At 37.7% G+C, this 19357-nt stretch overlaps 1 protein-coding gene across 2 annotated transcripts in view; it reads right to left on the bottom strand.

The window, feature by feature from the left end:
* PIK3CA (phosphatidylinositol-4,5-bisphosphate 3-kinase catalytic subunit alpha) overlaps window positions 1–17960 on the bottom strand; it is a 73138-nt gene extending 55178 nt beyond the window's left edge. The window contains exon 1 of one of the 2 annotated variants that reach the window (XM_046659096.1): window positions 17561–17960. The gene's annotated coding sequence lies outside the window, so the exon portion shown is untranslated. The remainder of the gene's footprint in view (window positions 1–17560) is intronic. The other variant, XM_046659094.1, reaches the window with a different exon arrangement.
* Window positions 17961–19357: the final 1397 nt, after the last annotated feature.

Genomic DNA, 19357 nt, shown 5'->3' on the forward strand with positions numbered 1-19357 from the left:
GTCCATAATTTCAATCCTTTCATATTTATTAACACATTTTATGTTTGTGGGCCAATATACGGCTCATCCTGATGAATGTTTCAAATGCACTGTGAGTGTGCTGCTGGGTGTGGTATCCTGTAGATGTCAATTAGGTCAACTTGATTGATTGCCTTATTCAAGTCTTCTATATCCTATTTTTCCGTCTACTTATTCCACCAATTGTTGAGAGAAGAGTACTGAAATCTCCAACTCTAAATGTTGAACTGCCTATTTCTCCTTTCAATTCTATCAGTTTTTGCTTCATGTATTTTTTGCCTCTGTTATTAAGTGCGTATATATTTGTGTTTATATTGTCCTGCTGTATTCATTCCTTTATAATTTTGAAATGTCCTTCTTTGTCTCTAGTACTTTTTTTTTAAAGAAAATATATTTTAGCTGATATTAACATACTTACTCCAGCATTCTTATGCTTCTTTTCTATGGAGGAGGAATCACCTAACCTCCTCATACTGTCATTACTGGAAGATGTATTTATTTTGATGATGAAAATTAAATAAAAATTTAAAAGGGGAATATAATCATAGACTCAGAAGACATTAAAACAAAAAAGTGTTGATTACAATTCTATACTAATAAAATTAAAAATCTGGATTAACAAGTATATATAAACATGTATTCTTATATACCTCTCATTTTCTCCCTTACAATTAATCACTTTGTTAACATTGGTTACACTTTGAGGGGCAGGATATGAGTGGGCAGTTAGGAGAAAGAGAAATGGATATGGAAAGTAAAATTTGCAAACAATAATCTGTCTCCTCCTTTCTTATTATACTTGTTTTCTTTCCCTTATCTAACTGTACAAGTATGGTACACCAACACAAAAAAGGTGAGAAAATAGCAACTGATTGTTCCTTGCATTATTTATAACGTGAATGGAAAGTGAATCTTTCATTATTAAACCTGACTGAAGCTTCTGGCTTGGGATAGCTATTATTTAATATGTCAAGGAATAGCTTTCTATTCCTATTTTACTATAGTTGTGTGTGTGTGAGACAGAGAAACAGAGAAAAAGAGAGAGAGAGAGGGAGATGGGGGGGGGAGAGAGAGAAAATGTGTGTTTATACGTGTGTTACAGATTTCCTAACATTAAAATGACCCTTGTATTTCTAGAATAAATGCCATTTGATTGTGGCGTGTGCATGTTTGCATGTGTGTGTGTACAGAACATACAGAAAAAAACTCCAATCCTAGTACTCTACTTGGTTGTGGAGTGAAACATTTTTACATAATCATATTAACGTAAATACTATTTTAGCTTCAACTATTAAAATCTACCTACAGTCAAAACATCAGAGGATTTAAGTATGGTTATAAAATAGAATGTGAATGTTACCATTACTTGATAACGTAAAAAGTAACTGTATATATGACGGGCTGTGGAAGGGTGGGAGAGGACTTGAAAGGAAAAATAGGGTACTATTATCATTGTCTAACATAGTGGGGAATCAGGAATACTATTGAAAGTTGATGTGATAGAAAACAGAGATTTGAGTATATTAGAAGAAAGCAAAAGAAAGGGAAAATGGAAGGATAGTGTGATGCTGATTAAACATAGTAACAAAATTAAGAGAGAGTAGCAGAAAATTTAAAAAAATGGTATTAAATGCTCAAATTTACTTTGATAAGTCCAATGCTATTAATAGAGGCAATTCTTCAATTTCTCAAATGCCCCTATTATTTATTAATGTATGTATTTCAGCTTAATATTAGAGAGGGTTATTATAGATATTTGATTTTTATAAAACTCTTTTGAGACACTGACTGAGAAACTCTATTTGGAAATCTTATTCCACAGAACAGTTTTTCAAGTGTTTAGTGTACTTCAAAGTGTGGTACCCTAATTTCCATTTTCTTGATTTCAGTTCCAGAAATATTGGCAGAAAAAGTAAAAAGCTGACAGCTGGGTGTAAGGATATTACAAGATGACTCTAATTATCTAAAATGTTTCTTTTAAAAGAACAGTTGCTACTAAATATTTCATAGCTAACATTTGGTTTAAGCCATAGCTAGATGTATTCTATGGCATACTGGATCTGAACTCTGCAGCTGGTGGTTGATTTCCATCAACACCTTAAGACTGAAGTCTACGGCAAAGCTAAACACATTTAAACTTTGGAAATTGAGCTTTAAAAAATACAATGGAAACCCACTTGAATACATATATATATTTATAGCTTTTTGTCTTAATGGTTGCAGAATAAAATGCTACCTACATAAATGTCAGCTGAATTTAATTAAATAAGTATTTGTGGACACCCCATTAGGTAATATAGTACGGTTTCTGCAAGGGATACACGTAAGCATCACAAAGCAAAGTATAGGCGGTCAGATATGAAACAGAGACAAATAGCTTAATATATAATATTCAGTTCTTGCCCAAGAGGAATGGATAGTATTTCATAAAGTGTGAATATGATGAAAAAGTTTATTAAAACACCTTTTCCCCCAAACATGATAAAAGATCAACTAATATGTAAGCAGGAAAAAAAAAAGTCTTAAAAAGGGATGTGTGTGAACTTTTACTGTGGTAGTCTGTTTACCTTTCCTGGAAAGACCAAAAACAGAAAAGAAGCCAGGTGTCTTGGATAGAAGTCTCAAGTCTAGACTCAATAAGCTGGGTAACTGAAAGCAAATACTTAACTTCTTAAGACCTCATCTTCCTCACTAGAAAATTGGGACTAAACACTCCTTCTCGGCCATCGTTACTGGACTGTTAATCATATGACAAACATTTATCAAGCAAATATTATGTGCCAGACTTATACTAGAGGTATATGAGAAATAAAATGGCATAGCTGACCTCAAGAGGCTCATAGTCTATTGAGGAAGAGAGAGATGTAGAAAAGCAAGCAAAAGTTAGTATGTATGTATTGTAACAAATAGAGGCTGTGGAAACACAGAGGAGGCAGAGAGCAACTCTGCCCAGGAGAGTCCAGGAATACTTTACACAGATTACAGAGAAGCTGAAGACAGTGTGCCAGGTGAGCAAGTTACTGGGTAGGAGCAGCCATGGCAAAAGGGGATTCCTCAGGGGATTCTCACATACACCTAAAGCTTGAGAAGCAGCAATGTAGGTCACAAGGAATTACTAAGCTTTAAGCAGATCAATTTTGTGTTTTAGGCTGATATTTTGGCAGGAGTGTGGAACAGTGTCGATCTCTCCCCTGCTTTCTTCCATAGAGCCTATTTATTACAGCACATACACGAAATCCTGCTAGTTGTTTACAAGTTTCATAATTCTGGCAGCAGCGTGGAAAGTAAAAAAGGAGAAGAAGAGTGGTGAGACGAGTTGGGATACTTCAGTAGTACAGGAAAGGATCAACTAAGGCAGTGACTATGAGAAAAGATGGAGATGAAATCAAGAGACATTTCTTTTCTTTTCTTTTTTTTTTTTTTTTTAAAGATTGGCACCTGGGCTAACAACTGTTGCCAATCTTCCTTTTTTCCCCCCCTGCTTTATCTCCCCAAAGCCCCCTGTACACAGTTGTATATCTTAGTTTCATGCCCTTCTAGTTGTGGGATGTGGGACGCCGCCTCATCGTGGCCTGACGAGCAGTGCCATGTCCATGCCAGGATCTGAACCCTGGGCCGCCGCAGCAGAGCGCGTGAACTTAACCACTCGGCCACGGAGCCGGCCCTCAAGAGACATTTCTAAGAAAGAATACTCAAGGTCTGGTGATCAGTTGGATTTGGTAGGTCAGAGATGACAGACTCAAGGTTAAGACAAATTTCTAACTTACGCAAGCAGTGATGTTAACAGAAAAGGATCACATAAAATAGAAATGTGAAAACATTTTCAAAACTGGAAATCTAAGTGTAACGTATTATTAACTAGGTTCCTTTCCAGAGTGCTTTCCACACTTCTTAACTTAGATGTAGACTGTATTCATATTTCTTTCAAAGTCAAAGTAACTCATGCTTATTAGAGAAATTCATTCACTTAAATAGACTGCAGTGTCTACTAACATGCTGGTGCACAGATGAAAGAGGAAAACAAAACAGCAGAAAATGCACCTGAGACAACAATTATTACCATTTTTTGATGTATTCCCTTACAGCTTTTTTTCTATGCGTAATTTTAGTTGATTTCTTTGGTTTATATAATTGTGCTCATATAGTATAATAATTTTGTATCTTGCTTTTTTCACCTCAAAAACATTTCCTGAAATTATTGTAAATTCTTCATAAACAATAGTCTTCTATGACTACCCATTTCTATAGGAGACATAGCACAGTTTACTTGTTGAATACCCAAGCTGTTTTAAAATTTCATTATATATAATGCTGCAAATGAAATTATGCGGCCAAAAGGTATGTTAATTTAAAGGCAAAAAGATTCCTGACTTGCTTTCCAAAAGGGTCAAATCAACTTAGATGCCAGTAGAAATACACGAGCAAGCCCATTTTATGGCACCTTCACCACACCACCACATTAGAAAAAACTTCTTGCTAACTCAAAAAGTAAGAACATAATCACTGCATGTTAAAGTTTCATTTTTTTGATTACCTGCTAGGGAAAAACATTTTCCCATATACTTTTATTTTCTCTTTAGTAAATGAACCTGTTTTCTCAAGTTCTTTGTTCATTCATCTACATGGATATTGGTGTTTCTGAAAGTATTTGAACACCTTAAATAATATGTTACATTCTTGCAAATTTCTAATCCTGGCTTGCACATCTTTTAATTTGTTCATTTGTACGGGGGGGGGGGGGGGGGGAAAAAGACAGAATAAATGTCAATGTTTTATTTAAAAGTCAAATGTAAAGAACCTTCCCCTCATGAGTCCTTCCAATTCTTTCATGTTTGTAAGGTACCTCCCCATCCAGGTAAATATCTTTCTTGAGACTAGCATAAGGATATTTACTCTCTTTCACTTAACTCTTCACTTTACCCAGAATTTATTTTGGTATGTAAGATGAGATAAAGATTCAAACTGACTTTGTTTATCTAACTATTTAACACTCTAATAAAAACATTTACTGAATGTCTTCATTTTCTACTGATTTCTGATGACTCCTTGATTATATTTAGGATGTCTGTTTCTGGGATCTCTACTCCTTTTCGCTGACTTTACTATCAATGCATATGCCAGTAACCACCTCTTTTATTTACTGTAATTTTACAGTATATTTTGGTATCTGATAGGGCTATAGGGTTAGCTCTCTATCACTGTACTTGGTTTTTTACTTAACAGTGATCTCATTTTTAGCTGTTTAGTCACTTGGACAAAATTAAGAATTATCTTATTAATTTCTCAAACACACTTTTAAGAAATTAAGATTATGCTAAACCTGTAAATTAACTTGAGAAAAACTGATATTTGTAATAGCTGGATTTCCCACTCAGGAACATAATGTTCTCCTGTGGCACCCTTGTCCCCTGCCCCCGCCCCCCCCATATCCCAATAGTTTCTTCACATGGGTTCACATATTTCTTATTAACATAATTTTAAATTTTCTGTTATTGTTAAAAATGATTTTTATGTTATATTTTCTAAACAATTATTGCTATCATAAAGAACTACTGATTTTAAAGTATTTGTTTTATCTAGTTATTCTATAGTCTTATTAATTCTAATAATTTCTCAGTTGACTCTTGGTTTTCCTAGGAATGCAATCATATCACACCAAAAATGGGATTGTGCAGCTTCTTTTTCAGTATTTACTCCTCTTCTTTCTAACTCATGTCTTATTGTATTGGCCAGAACTTCCGAAACAATGTTATATAATAATGTAGCAATAATGGGTTGCCACGTTTTAAAAAATGGTTACTTCTCTAATGTTACATTATTAAATAAGACTTTAACTTTTAGTTTGATATATTTTGTTAAGGAAATTTCTCTTCATTCCTGTTTTTAAAGAAACGAAAGGAAATTATTAGTTTCTTTTCCATATTTACTGATCTGATCTTTATTTCCCTCATCAGATTTATTGACCTATTATAAAATTTCATATTAAGCCATTTTTGCACTCTTAGAATAATTCCTACTTGGCAATCATAAAATACACTTAATATACTGTTGAAATAATATCCTATTTTATTTAGAGTTGCTCGTTTATTGGGGTTCTACATTCTTAAAGCTTGTTTGCACAAGCTCATTTCTGGCACACAGCACCCTGGAAACATATATTTCAGTTATTAGCTATACAGTAACAACATTTCAAGCTCATAGAACATAAATGGTTTATTCAGTGTCATGTAGTTAACAGGCAGGTTATATAATCTGGTTCTGATCTGGAATTATAAGCAAATGTCCCATTTCACTGCATCAAACCTTTCCTTCTCCCCAGTGTAGGAGAGAAGTCATGTCTTCTGGCCAGTCAGAAAGAATGGCACATGGCAACTCAGGGTATACTTTTCTCTTTCCAAGGCTCCAGGGGAACTTCCACTTCCCCACACAGATCAGATAGGACACACAAACAGTATTTGTAGAAAGGGAAGAATATTACATAAGGAGGTGAAAGTAACATGTAGATTTGTTACTTATTTACATTTTCTATCTTCTAGTCTTTCCATTTCTCTAGGCAAAAGAGCAGAAACCCACTCACAGTTTTCATAAAGTAAATTCTGCCTATGAGTTTCCTTTTGCAAACCCACATACCTATAAAACAACAGATGGGAGAAAGGAAACAAACATAAATAATGGTAAGTCCTCCAGTGGTCACGTTAGGATCAGACGTTGTGAAATAGTTATAATTTCTAATATTCTATTTTCCATATTATTCTAATATGACTTAAGAGTAACCCATCTGGGAAATGAAAGAGATTTTCCAAAAGTGCCTTCAAAATTTGGGCTGAGAAAATATGATCGCCATATGTCTATTTACATTTAAAAAAATAAATAGCTGAGTGATTAAACATTTTTTCTCCATTTATTCAATAAACCTTGTCCTTGGCAATGTGCTAGACCCAGGGTATACAGTTATACAGTGGCAAACAACACAAACATAGTCTTTGGATGTAGGGAGTCAACATTCTCCTTGAAAAATGTCTTAAATCACCCATAAATTACAGTGCACATTTTGTTTGTATACCACCTTGTACAGAAATGTTTTGTATAAAGATATAATATATATACAGCAATCTAGAATACAAATAAAATTATATATGTAACACGTAAAATATATGTAGTTCTTAAAAGGGTGTGGGTTTATGCATGTGCATGCATGTATCAGAGAGAGCATACATGCATAGATAATAGTTTGTTGTGGCCATACCTGCAGGCTACCTTGGAAATCAACACAATTGCTCAGCAAGTCTAAAACAAATGGCTGTTTTATTTCAGCACTGGAACAAACTGCTGTTTCTTTGGTTCAGCACTAGACGCTTGGTAATAGAGGCCATGTTCTAAGAACATTCTATAGGTCTAAATAACAGAATCACATTCAATACAGTGAGATGCCCACATTTGCATATTGAGACCACTTGAGGCGACAGCAAATTCCTATCTTTAATCTCATGTCTACTTTGGAGCAAAAGCTCAGTAGTAGGATGTGACTGTAATATTTAAATGATTACTTTTATTCTGTTTTTACTTTTGGCTGAGTATACTAGTTGAATTCATGTGATAAGACTCCACTGTACTGATTAGATGTAGAACTCCAGTTTCCTAATTTGTGACACAGAGAGACTACATGTGCACTAAAGTGCTATTGTGGGCATTAAGGGAGATAATATACACAAAGTTCATAACATTCCCCTTTCCCAGATTCATAATATTAAAATTTAGGTTTGGGGTAACTCAAAATATACATACTGATGTGTACACTTAGAAAATTAAGGAAATTTTCTCCCATAAGTTGTCAGCTCTAATTCTTTGTGATGCTATTTTAAAATAAGTAAACTCTTCACTTCACTGCCTAGGTTAGTCATAACCACATGGTATGGCAACAAATTCTTGGTTGGTACAAGGGCAGCCCACTGTCATCTTTTTTTTCACTGTGCATACTACCCCCCCAAAAAGAGGCAAAATTCTATTCTTTGTAAAAAAAAGTTTTACAGGCATAAAAAAATGTTTGGAAGTATGCTTAATAATTCTTTAAAAGCAAGTAACAATGAAAAATGGTGAATAATTATGCTAAAAATTACAGATACTTTCTAAAGCAATCGTCATATAAATTAATAACAATATATGTAGTTTTTTAAAACTGTGTGGGTTTTATTATTAATCTGATGTATGAGAAATTTAGACTGTATGATCATCATCTTGAGAAAAATAAGTCACCTCGTGTGACCATCAAGAGCAGTCTAAACTGCTAAAAAGTAAGATGTAAGAAAACATAAACTCACATATATTTACCAAAAACTTAAAGATGAACTAACAGTCTCATTTATATAAGGTGCCAACAACAGTACTGAAACCAGGTAGATGATGCCACAGAAACTTGTATCAAGGACACAGGTGGCCACCTGAGTGATTAAAGGCAAACAGAGACTGAACTGATGGGAATAATCAAAACACAGAGTTGCTCTCCCTATTTTGACATAAACGGCTTTTAAGGTTTACACAATGTCCAGTCAGTGTAAACTAGGTAACAAACAGAATGATACACAAACAAGTTAAATACTGTCTTCAATAAAGACCTCATAGCAAGTGTAACGGGCAAGTGAGACACAAGCAGCTTTAAAACATGACATGAGAATTTTATAAAAGCCACGTAACATCGGGACTTTGTGACAACATGAAACAATTACTATCTAGTGCATAAAGAAAGACAGGGAAAGGAACTATCTCACAGCACGAACAAGCACTGCTTCAATGGCAGAATGCTATGAAGATATCTGCCAGGGATTCTGATTCCAGGAATGGACAGGGAAAATCAATCCGTAAGAAGCTCATTATAGATGGGAAAAATGGACATCCATTTACTTAATACCTTCTGTCCACGAATTCCTCAGTCCTATCAAGCTAAATCTCCATACGCTAACTTCTCTTAGGACGAGGTATGAAATAGAATTCAGATTCCTGGAGCTAGAATGAAACTTAAAAAGTTGTAATAGAACAAAAAGCAAGCGGTAATGTCAAGAAGCTTGTTAGAAGGCAACCTTATTGTTTGCTCTCCAGAGATTGCATCCATTAGTAAATCCTAAGAATGGACAGAATTCAATTCACTACATAACGTTAAAGTACCCAAATAAATTGATGAATATGACATGGTTCGTGCTCTCAAGGAGCTTACACATACTGAGCACATACTATGTGCTAGGCGCTGTTCTAAATGCTTCCATGTATTAGTCACCGAAACCTCATGGCAATATTATGATGTAGGTACTGCTATTATCCCACTTTTACAAATCAGGAAATATGTATTAACCCAGAGAATATTTAACCCTGACAGTTAAATAACTTGCCCTAAGTTACGAAATCAGTAATTTTGATAGTCTGGTTTCAGAGTATATGCTCTTAACCATTATGACATACATTTAGGAGAAGGAAAGTTAAAGAAGCCTAAGTACATTGACCACATTTGTGGATTCTTCTAAGACTGTCCTGACTTCAAATATTCTGTCCTGCTGTCAGATTGCTTGCCTCCACTTTGGCTGGGAAAAAAATATTTGCAGGAGGAATGTACTCAACAAATTTATGTTCAACAAAAAAGACCATAGCATGATACATTTAGACGTGCTTTAATAGTTGTATCCTAGCAGATACATTTGCTGTACGTTAGTAGTGTCCATGAACAGTGAATAGCTGTAAAAAGAACTGACTTTCATTGCAAAGAAACAGTCAAATTATTCAAAGTGACTTTGAGGAAATCTGGAGTTCCATAATATCACTAAGAAAGCTGAAAGTTGGTCATTTTTAGTAAAGAGAAAACAAAGAAACAACCAGTCTACAAATTACTAATATTCTAAATTGCTTTAAGATATACTTGTGTAATTATCAAGTACAGAAACTGCTTTACTAAAGTCATGTTCAATTTTTACAACTGATACGTAGTTAGAGAAAAAGAATACAAATATCATTTTTATAAATATTTTAAGATGCTGCCTATCAGGGTTTCAATGGCAAATAATAATAGCCACTAGATTTTAAGGAATCATCATATGGAAAATAACTTTAAAATGATGTTACTAGTAATATTTATGATAAGTATAAAAACGGCAGTTTGAATATGTAATTTTTCCTCTCTTTGCTGTCATGTATGGCTTGATTTCAGACTGGACCTCATAGTAGGGCCTAATTTCAATCTTTTTCCCCACAATTCTTCCCATTGATGCTGCCTTACATTTGATGATGTGCTCCATAAATCTATAATCACAGAATAGTAGCTTACTTAGCAAAAAACTCCAAGATTTCTGGCCTTGCCAAGAAGTTAACCTCCTAAGGAAAAAGAAACCACAATTCACTCATTTTTAGGCTAAAAGCAGTCAATTATTTCAAAACGTAATGGTACTTTCAGGTCCAGACCTGCAATAAGTCCATCAGAAAAGTACTTGGAAAAGCACGATCTGTCAAAGAAAAATAAGCCACAATCTGCTTAGCTTGTTGAAAAATGAGTACATACTCAAAATAACTCTAAATATCTCATGACCTGAACAGTTTGATGGTTAAAAAATATTCAAAAGTTGAAGGTAATTTGGACATTTATAGAAAGAACAAATCAATAACGTAAACACCATTGCTTTCCGATCAAGGACAATCATTTTTGTCATCTTTCCATATACTTGTCTGCGCAACAGAGGATACATCTAGAAAAAAATGCCTCTTGAATTATGTTTCTAAGATTAGAACACACTTTCTGAAAACCATCTAGTGGGATGGGTTACCAAGGGAAATTATGGAACATTTTTTCCTAGAAGTCTTTAACAAGTAAGGATGGTGGCCAGTGGCTATTAAGGGTGCTGTGACAGCTCTGCTGGCCTTCATAACCCTGGCAACTGGTATGCAATGGATGATCTACTCTCAATGCCTGTCAGTCATTTAACTGCTCTCTCAGTGCCAGTAACCAAAATGGCCATGCCCGCAGTAATTCTCCAGTCACTGACGGTTTCAGAAAGAAGGAAAAAAATCTTTCCAGTCCATTCTATTCTGATGACAGTTTTTCTCTGCCACATAATTTCACACAAGGGCCTTCAAATATGTGCAAATTTATAAACAGGCAGACAAAAAGATTTCAGCTTCTGAAAATACAACAAACTGAGATAAACTCTCCTCCATCTAGGAAATGGCTTACTTACTCTTCCCTGAAATCAGAAAGAGACTTTCAAATACTAGGAGTCTCACAGAATTTTGGAATTGTAAAGAATCTTAGAAATTTTCCAGGTGAAGAAACAAGTGCTGGAAGGTCAAGATTTAAGGCCGACAGGTAGTTAATAGCTCAGTACAGACCCCAGATTTTAGGATTTCTGATCTAGTGTTCTTTTCACTATAGGACACAGCCTCTCCTTAACATATCAATCTTTGTTAAAAATGTCTCCAAATATCAACAGAAGTATGCAACTAGTTAACTAACAACTTATAGAAAAGTGTTTCTTATATATTTCAAATCTATACTCAACAAATGACCAAGTAAACAACTGACCTACTTTTCATATAGTTTCAAGTATATAGCTACTAACTGATAGAAAGCTAAGTATTTTGATTTCCAATTATGATTCTACTGCAAAAAATATCAATATTTACTAGTCACCTACATTCAGGCACTATGCTAAGCTACAAGAATGAACACAAACATGGTCTCCTCCCGTTAAAACACTTATGGTTAAAACTCTCTTCATAATACTGCCTTAAATTTCTATAGTACTTTATAAGATGCATCTCTCCAATCAATCTTACTAATCTGACAAGACAGTTATGATCAGAGCAGAACGATTCTATCCTAATATAGCTTTTTTCACACTATAACACTCACTTCTTTGGCTTCTACTACACAAATATTTAAAATCTGAAGTGTACTAAATGAGCATGGTCTCTAAGAATTCTTACTATTTTTTTTAATCCAACATTTATTTCAAATGGCAATGCTGGCCCTGATACAAAGACTCCTTTGTAACAATTACAATTATATGCTAAAAGTTACTAAAACTTAACCTCTTATAAATGAGTGTAATTTAGATAAATTATCAAGTTAACTACTAAAATGACACAGAATAAATGAGTATTTAATTGCAGGCCAAACATGAAACATGTTATTCTTGTATTACATATAAGTTTAAAATAATGATTAGTATGTATACATTTTTCCGTAAATAATTTTATGCAATTTGGGATCATTTAAATTATCTCATTAATTATGTGAGTTACTTAGCAAGCATCATATTACAAGTCCTATTGTATCCATGCAGAAAGAGAGTCAAAGATGAGATAAAATCTGCCTCCTCTCCTCCACACACAAATAGAAAGTAGTGGTTTGGGATCAGAGTTTAGGCCCTCCGCCGTCTAGACCAGAGCTCTAGAATCCATACTAAAAACAGGTCCACTTTAAGAAATAGTAAACTTGAAGAAAAAGCTCTAAGCCATCACTTTTATTACAAACTTACAAACTCTTTATTGGAGCATTTTAACTTTAAACTCCCCAAACTATATAGTTGGGGAGAGGGAGAAAGAACACTAAAAATTCCTTAACCAGGATCAATTGATCCATATAATAAAGGATTACATGTGAATAATATATATAGCTATATGACACTGTCAGTCTATCTAAAGTTGAATAACCTTTTTGAATGATTTAAATCTCGAGTCTTCAGGTTGAATCCTCAGACCTCACTATGTGTTGCCTCATATTTCTTTTTCACACCCTAAGACTTTAGTTTCTCCTACCCTCAGTTTTTAATTTTTATTACAGTATTTTTTCTAAAAAGATAACTAATACAATTCACTTTAAACATAAACTTAAGGGAAAACTCAGGCAAGTCAATTTGATTTATACAGAAATAAGATTAGTATCAAGCAACTTCAGCAGAGAGATCTTACTACTTTGTGTGTAAGGTTACTCTTTATTACCAAATAAATAAAGGCTAAGGTAACTATATAAAATTAAGAAACACGGCTCCCAAATAGAGAAAAATATCAACAACTTCAGTATGCTGATACCTGTAACTGCTAATCTGATGTTGAGAACAATCTTACTTTCTGGAATTGGTCTTGACCAAAGGTATATGTATTTCCTATATCTCCTGGAAATTACTAAATAATGGTCTCTGAATTTTAAGCTTTGGTTAACAGAGATTTCACCAAAATCTCTGAGTCTTCTTTTATAAATCATCCTTAGCTTTAATTTGTTCCCGTCTTTTAGAATGGTCAAGTCTGATTTTACTCATCTTTGGAGATGCTGTAACGTCATCAGTTTGGACTCTCCCCTCCTCCATCTCATGTATTACAGATATATCGACAGCTTGGCACTTGCTATCCTGTCATGGTTCAAACTTCTAGGTATAATTATTTCCCAGGCAGGGTGACTAACACCTGGGTGTTTGACAGCGGAATGGGGTTCTAAGAAAACGAAACTAAAAGCCACAGTCGTTTTTGGTCCCTAGTCACACCTGTAATGCTAGTAGTCAGCAAAGTGGAAAACAGGATTTATTACATGAACTGTGTCTTTCTGTTATCTCAACTAAGTCCACTCGTGAGATCTAACACCTCCTAATAGGAAAGGAAATGAACATTTATCAAGCACCTGACCTAGGACAAAAACTCTCTTGGATCTACACTATCTCATTTAGCTCAATAATAACAACAATAACTCTATTGAGCAGTAATTACTCCCATTATAGAGATTAGGAAATATGTCCAAAGCAATCCTGCCAGTAAGTGTAAGAGCCAGGTTTTGAATCAAGGTGCTTCAGATTCCAAAACCAATGTTTCAGTACCCAGGGGATTTTAAGGCTAGATCAGTGAGTACGATGGAAATCACTCAGTACGATTCCTCTGTTAGAGATGAGGGAACTGAGGCCCAAAGAGATGGAAACTTGCCCAAGGACACAGACTTGTGGTGAAACTGGGATTGGAACTCACATCTCCTGATTTCCAGTGCAGTTCTGTGTATAACAACGATCCTCAATTTTGCGTGTGTGTGTGTTTGGGGTAGAGTGTCACTCTGGATACAATTTATGATTTATAACATCTCAACTGTCTCCAAATGAAATTCATATGTGTGGCAAATTTAGGGATGTACATTTTTAGTGACCAAAAATATTAAATGTATTTGGCAAGAATAAAAACTCAACTGGCATTTATAAATTATTACATATTATAAAGAAGTATGTTGCTAACATATTTATTTATTCAGTCAATAAGTGCCTATTATGTACTGACTACTGTGCTTGGCAATAAGAATACAACTGTATATAAAAGAGAGAGTCCCTATCCTTCTCATGGAATTTACATCTTAGAGGATACAAATAAATAGGCAACTACAATGCAGTGAGTCAATGCTATGACAGTGGGAGTACAAGATACTATGGGAACAGGAAGCAGGGACACCTGACCCAGACTAGACTTTTCAAAGGAGATAATAGGGAAGATGAGTAGGAGTCAGCCAGTTAAGGAAGAGGTGCGGAGTTCGCAAACGTTTCAGAAGAGCAAACAGCATTTGCACATGAAGCAGGGAAAGGTCAAGGGAGCTGTAGGAGGAGGGAGCAGAGATGAACCTAGAGAGAGAAGCAAGGTCCTTGAAAGCAAGGGCTTTACAATCTTGTCTGTTAAAATTACCTGGGGAACTTTAAAACAAACTTTAAAACAAACAAACAGATGTCTAGACTCCATCTCAGACCAATTAAATCAGAATCTCTGGGAATGAGACGCTGGCACTCGTATTTTTAAAAAGCTAACTGGATGATTCTAATATGTAGCTAGGATTGAATACCACCGTTTACACTATATACGGAATTAAATGTATATATTTATTACTGCGAATAAGGGAAAAGGTGATCTTAAGTAATTAAACTTCTCTGGACTCCAGTTTCTTTATCTATTAAAAAGCAAGCTGGAGCAGGTTGGAGGTAGCATGACATAATGAAAAGAGTCAGAAAACATTGATTTTGTCAATGAGTCTGTCACCTGACACCTGTCTGACCTCAGATGAAAATGTCATTTCTCAGAGGTAGTAATACAGCCTTGTCTACAGGATTGTTGTGTAGCTCAAGATAAACAACACTTAATAAAACAGCTTGATAACTGTGCTAATATAAACCATGATATGCCAAGACTTAGCTTCTAAAACTGCACAACTTTTAAGATCATAAACATTTTCACCAGAGACGAAATCTTTTATAATGCTTAAGAAACATATTTCATTGAAAGAACCACCCCTACCTTGGAATTCAACATATTAAAATAATAAAATAGAGAACTGATCCTTATAATGCTACTCTAGTTGCTAAAGAGATCAAATGGGATTAAGTTAGCTCTTTTGAAATAAACAGATCAGCAGAGCAAATGCCCTTTAAATGGTAATAGCAAATGTTAAAAATACTTTATTCAGTAAAGGGCACTAATAAGGAAAGCTACACACAAAGTAAACTGTTTTAGGAAAAAAGTTATTATGATCTACCTTATTATATAAGTATTTTATTTACAAATTCAGTTTTTTGTTTTCTTTTTAAGGGGATACTTATCTGGGATGGAGAGGATCTTATCCCGACAGGAAGGAAGCTCTGCCTCCAGAAGGGCTGTTCCATGCACAGAGCGAGGCAAAGCTACTGCTCTTTTACAGTCCCCCTTTTAGATATATCTAGCCCCATGAGACCATACACTTTCATGCAGTAATTTTTCAGTTTAAGTATACTATTCATATTTAGTGACATCTCTTTAACGCTATATCCAACTTACTTAAAATTTAAAAAAATTTTAGATATATAAAAAGACTATTCTGTATCATGTGCTATCATTTCTTTCAATCACCTATTTTGTAATTTTAATAGGAAAGCACTCTATTTTACAATGATAAAACACCCATAAGAAACTTTTGAAAAAAGTCAAGGATGAAATTTTTTTTTTAATCCCAAAACACGAGGTGAGAAAACTTAAAAAACAAAACACCAACACACACACACACACACACACACACACCCAGTGGGCCCTCTTCAGATAATTTTGGCTGATGACACTGCAGAACAGTTAATCTGATAATTAAAATTTTCCAGAACATGTGATGTTTAGATAGAGATCTATGCTGTCAACCAGAATTCAATGCTTCAGTTAAAAAAATCTTAAAACTTGAACACACGGACATATTAACAAATTCCTACACTGTAGCTGCTTCGGGAGCCCATTAATAAAGACACAAAGTGCTCCGATTTATACATGTTAAATTAGTAACATAATATCTTAAGCATTTTCCAGGTCTTTTCCCAACAACACGTAAACCAGCACATAAATTCTGTACGGTGCAATGTAAGTAAATACCCAGAGAACCTAGTTTCTAAGCAGGAAAACATGAGACCAGTATTGCCCGCAGTGGTTCAAATGTGGCCCTAGAAATCACCCAGTGACTTCAGTTACCAGGAGTTTACCTATCCAAGTTTTCTAGGGTTCTCTCAGGCCTCACAAACTAAGATTCAAAACATCACCTCGCAAAACCATGTCCTGCATGTGCACAAAGGCGCAGTGCTGGAATGAGGAAGCTTCACCAAAACGAAATCACAACTCCACCTCATTAAAGAATATGAAGGCTGTTTTTTCTACAAAGCCCCCTCTGGTTGCGCTCCCCTTACCCTTTCTCTAACTATGTAAACAGCTCCCCAGTCAACGACATCTAAGAAAACAGCTTTCGATTCCCAAGTCTGGTAACTAGCCACCACCACCACTCTTCCTTTAGCATCCTAAAATAAACCCCTCCAGTCGCGGTCAAAACACCCTGGCTGAACGTCTGCTGTTTACATCGCCCAATGCCGGGCGCTACCCTGCCTTATCCGAACCACCGAGGAGCTATGAAACAGGCATCGCGTAACAGCCTCAGCAAAGACCCAAATCACACAGACCCAGGTCTATGAATGAAAGATCCAACACGTTTGATTGTCTCGGTTGAAAGGAAAAAAACAACCTCGGGAGGAAGGGTGGGAGGCGAACTGCGGGGTGGGGGGAGCGCTTTTCCTTCCAAGCCCCAGCCGGGCGATTTAAACCCAGTACGAGGGAACGCAGGGTCGCCGGGGCCGGAGTCCTCGGGCGTGACAGCCCCGCAGGCACAGCTCGCGGCTCGGCGCCGGCAGCCCAGCCACCGCGGGCCGGGTGGGTGTGCAAGGGCGCGGGGGACCGAGCCACCGCGGCGGGGCGGCGGCCCTGGGCTCACTTCCTCAGTCTCCAGCCGCCCCATCCCCAAAAATGGGAGAGGAAGGAAACGCGGAGAGCGGCGGCTGGCCGGGGGAGCAGCGAGAGGGAGCGGCGAGCCCTCGCCCGTGCATCTGGGTGAGGCCAGCGGCAGGCTAGGGAGAGGGAGAGGCGATCGCGGGCGAACTCCGCTGCGGGCCGACGCCGCGAGAGACGACCGGCGGGTGGCCCCCGCCCAACGCGGCGGGCGCGCCCGCGAGTCCCCGGCACCCACCCGGCCCCATCCCGACCGCGCTTTACTCACGCTCGGGGCTCCTCCAGGCTCCGCGGCTCTAACCGCATCGGGTCCCAGCCCCGCGGGCGGCGGCGGCGGCGGCGGCGGCGGCGCCGAGGGAGAGGAGAGCGGGCGGCACGGCCCCCGCCTCCCGGCCCCTCTCCCCCGCCGCTCCGGAGCTGCCCGGCCGGGCCCGAGCCCTGCGTCGCCGGCGGCCCCAGCCCCAGCGGCCGCGGCACCAGCAGCCCAAGACCTCAGCGGCCGCAGCGGCGGCACCGGAACTGCCGCTTTCTCCTTCTAGCTCCGTCTCCTCGCTAGCCCCCGCCACACGCCCCCGCCCCCGTCTCCGTTCTCTGTCACCCCTGTTTTTTTTCCTTTTGTTTCCAGAATAAACTTTATTGGTCTCTTTTTCCGCTCACATCGTGTAAACAAACAACCAACTCTTCCCCACCCCCTCGACTCCCCCCCTCCTCGGGCAGAGGAGGGTAAGAGCTGAGGAGGGGCCGAGCCTACAATGCCCCGGAAGCAGATGGGCAAAGGAGCGGAAGTGAAATTGCAGAGACCAGGAGGGGCAAGTGGGCAAATGGGGCAACAGGGTGCTAGTGCGCCTGCGCGGTCCTTTTCCGCCCGAAGTTGGGGTGGTGTTTGGGCTGTTTTTCTGGCGCGCGTGTGTTTAATGTTCCGTGTTTTGCGGTAGTGAGGGTGTGGTGTCATCCCAGGATGGCAGATGTGTCGTATATCTGTTTCTACGAGCAGGAGGCGGGCTAGGGTAGAGATATAGAAAGGAGGACTGGGAGCAAATGAGTTCATTCACTTTTATGCCCATAGAGGAAATAAGATTTCCTCTCCTTTGGGGGCGAGACAAGGGGGCGCGGTGGCTAACCGCCACTATCAGTGGCTAACCAGAAGTGGTTATGGATTCTAGAAAGGAGGCGTTTTAGAAAGCGTTGCTGCGCATCCTTCTGCCAGTGTCAGGTTAAGTTGTAGCCCATCCTGAAAGAGGAGTGCACTGCCACAGCCATAGCCATCTGCAATCCTTTGACTCACTCTGGGGAGACCTTTTGCGGTGCCCTTTTTTTCAGATTTGAATCAGCTTGTAGGGTTGAAGTCTGACTATTCAGAAGACAGGCTTTTTTCGTGTAGTGCCCACGGAGACTTCAGAAAAGTGGTCTTGGCTACAGATTAGATTTAAGGTGGTGCTTTCGTGGTGCATACCGTAGAAACCTGTTTTTGCTCGAGAGTAATGAGATCTATTGCCCTTTGAGATCTCTACTGTTAAGGGTACGGTTTTTTGCGTGTTTCTCCCTCTAGTGGTCCTTCTTTGTATTTGAGAAGGCATAGCCGTGATTACTAGAAGCCTGCGGTACAAACCGGCTCTCCCTTGAATTTTTTAGGAGTAGAGGACTTAGATGTGACCCACCCTAGAGATGTTGCACTCCAACTTGTCATTTCAGAGCAAAAACCTGACCAATAACCAGTTTTTGCTCGAACAACCATACCCAGTCGAAAATGAGATCCTTTCCTCTATGTGATCATAGTTTCATGTGACTGTATTTTTGTATTTCCTGTGTTTTCTTTCTTAAGCTCCGGTTTTCATCTCACGTTCGAGGGGTCCGTGTTCCAAAAATTTTTCTTGAACCAGTGTTTTTCAGCATTTTCAGAACACTGTTACTCCAGAGCAGAGAATTTTTTTTAAAAGCAATAAAATTGAATTACTAGTCAAAGTAAACGTTGTCAGCATCTCCCAAGTTGTTGCCAGGGAGAGTTTTGTGAGGTGTTGTTAGGTAGTCCTCGGTGAGGAAAAATTATACTAGTTATATTTTTTTC

Source organism: Equus quagga, chromosome 4, assembly GCF_021613505.1.
Source record: "Equus quagga isolate Etosha38 chromosome 4, UCLA_HA_Equagga_1.0, whole genome shotgun sequence".
NCBI classification, from domain to species: domain Eukaryota; kingdom Metazoa; phylum Chordata; class Mammalia; order Perissodactyla; family Equidae; genus Equus; species Equus quagga.